The sequence below is a fragment of the Arachis duranensis genome, chromosome 4, assembly GCF_000817695.3.
Source record: "Arachis duranensis cultivar V14167 chromosome 4, aradu.V14167.gnm2.J7QH, whole genome shotgun sequence".
NCBI lineage: Eukaryota > Viridiplantae > Streptophyta > Magnoliopsida > Fabales > Fabaceae > Arachis > Arachis duranensis.
Genome location: NC_029775.3, coordinates 94,708,671 through 94,711,567, shown reverse-complemented (window position 1 = coordinate 94,711,567; position 2,897 = coordinate 94,708,671).

Sequence of the window (2,897 nt, the reverse complement as noted above, 5' to 3'; positions counted from 1 at the left end):
CGAGCTTCAAACTCCTGAAGGCTAGGCGTTAGTGACAGACGCAAAAGAATCAATGGATTCTATTCCAACCTGATTGAGAATCGACAGATGATTAGCCGTGCTGTGACAGAGCGTGTTGAACATTTTCACTGAGAGGACGGGACTGTAGCCATTGATAACGGTGATGCCCAACATACAGCTTGCCATGGAAAGGAGTAAGAAGGATTGGATAAAGACAGTAGGAAAGCAGAGAGACAGAAGGGACAAAGCATCTCCATACGCTTATCTGAAATTCTCACCAATGAATTACATAAGTATCTCTATCCTTATTTTATGCTTTATTCATATATCATCCATAACCATTTGAATCTGCCTGACTGAGATTTACAAGATGATCATAGCTTGCTTCATACCAATAATCTCCGTGGGATCGACCCTTACTCGCGTAAGGTTTATTACTTGGACGATCCAGTGCACTTGGTGGTTAGTTGTGCGAAGTTGTGATAAAGAGTTGAGACTGCAATTGAGCGTACCATGTTGATGGCGCCATTGATGATCACAATTTCGTGCACCATTTGCATTGTCAGCCATGTTGTATTCAAGTTCTTCTTCAATTATATCTTCAATCTCTTCTTTAATTCTCTGATCTTTAGCTTGTCTCCTTTGTCACTAAAGAGTTCTTTCAATTTCAGAATTGTAGTGAAGAGGTTCTTTATCCTTATTGTTCTGTATAGACACAAAAACAACAAGAGAATCAAATTGGAATTTCCTTCAACAAAGTGAAGGGAACTCACAGGGAGGTAGATAAATAGTAAATAAAAAAAAACTATAAAAAGTCTAATCTTGGTAATCAACTTATTGGTACTTTGTTAACCACTATTAATCCCCAGCAACGGTGCCAAAAAATTGATGCAGATTTTCAAAATTACAAACTACCGGCAAGTACACCGGGTCATATCAAGTAATACCATGGAAGTGGGTTATCGTTCCCACGAGTATTAAAGGACTAAGCAAGCAATAGTCAATTGATTATTTTAGTTAGATAATCAAGATTAAGGGTTTTAAGAGCAATGACATAAAAATAGTAAATTGAATAAAAGCAAGTCATAAGTAATTGAGAAAGAAATATGATTCAAAAGAGTTAAGGTTTCAGAGATGTTGAAACTTTCGAAAAAATGTTTTTCACTTTCCACCTTAATTAAGCAATGATATATCTATGGAAAATCATAAGTAATCAAACTTCAATTCTTTGGTAATTCAATTTCTCTAATCATAATCAATTATCAATTCTTTTATTAACTAATTGTGACAAGAGGTTAAGAACGTTCACTGATTCGATGTCACTTATCAAGTCCAAGTTCTAAATCTAAGAATCATGAGAAGAAGTTTTCAAGCTTAATTCAATTATAATGAACTTTTTCAAGATATTAAGAGAATTCAAGTTAGAATGAAAAAGTTTTCATTCTGAAATCAAAATAAAAAAGTTATAACATTAGTCCATAGAAATCAACAAAACTCCTAACCTTAACGGAGGAGATTAATGACTCATGCTAAACTTCAAAACAAAACAGAGGTATGAAAATAGCAAAAGGTCCAAAGGTCCTCGTCAAAGTTTTTCAAGAACTTTATATACTAAAACCTAAAACAAAACCTAATCGTTAAATTTAAACTTAATTCAAAACAAAATCAAATCAAATAAAATCTTTCCCATTAAATTTTCAACTTTCAATTGTGTCTTCCGGTTCGAGGCTTCAGTGATCCAATCCTTTAGAATCCTTAGTGGGCTTGGTGTGTTACAAAATGACTTGTAGAATGTTGGACCTTGATATAACCAAGGTTGCGAGAACCGGACCGGTCAATGAACCGGTGAGGTTACTGGTTCAATGGTTTAATGGTTCGACCGGGGTTCAACCGGGGTTCAACCGGTTTAATTAAATATTAAATAAAAATTAATGTATGTAATGCTTGATCACTGTCTAGTTGTTCTATCTTCAAAAATAAAAATTTCTAATTAGTAATAACTACAAATTACAAACACAAATTTACACAAATTAAATTCAGTTACAGCCAATGACTAAATATTGATAGTTGAATAGATTTACAGAATTTCTAATCACATCAAAAAGATTAAAATTTTTAAATAATTTTTATTATAATAAAATATTTAAAAAATATATTATTATTATTATTATTGTTATTATTATTATTATAACACCATGACACATGTTTACGGGCAATTTACATAATTAAATAAATTTTATGAAATCTTTACTCATATACATAAAACACAAATTTATTACGTGCATGTGTAATTTATATTATTAGGTAAACCGTGGGAGCCAATTACGATTTCTATCCTCTACATAAACTGTGGTTGACAGAAACGGATTACTCATGAAAGAGAATCATCATACACCGTGGCAAGCTATCACGGTTTATTGAGGGATGAAAATGTACATAAAACCTTGCTACCATCAACGGTTTATGAAGGATTTAGAATGGCCATGTTTAATTGAATTACTTTGGGTGTGTTTGGAAAACCCATTGGAAGAGAATAAGCAAGTTTAGATTTTTTGAAAGCTTCAATCTTTGGTTTGGCAAATTTTTTTCATAAACGCAGAAGTGATTTTTGCCTTCAAAACCACGTTTACAAGAAGCAACAATTTTAAGCTTCTGCGTTTCACCAACGGGCTTTTAGCCATCAACATTCAATCTTTATTTACATTTTACCAACTTTATCCTTTATGCATGTTATCATTGTATTATTTATGAAATTCTTAGTATTTCTGTTTATATGAATTCTCTTTTTCTATTATTTATTATTTTTATTTTTTTGTTAATTATTTGTTTGACATTATACATTTTTATAATGGTGATTTTTTTGTATTATTTTTTATTATCTTTTTATAATATAATTT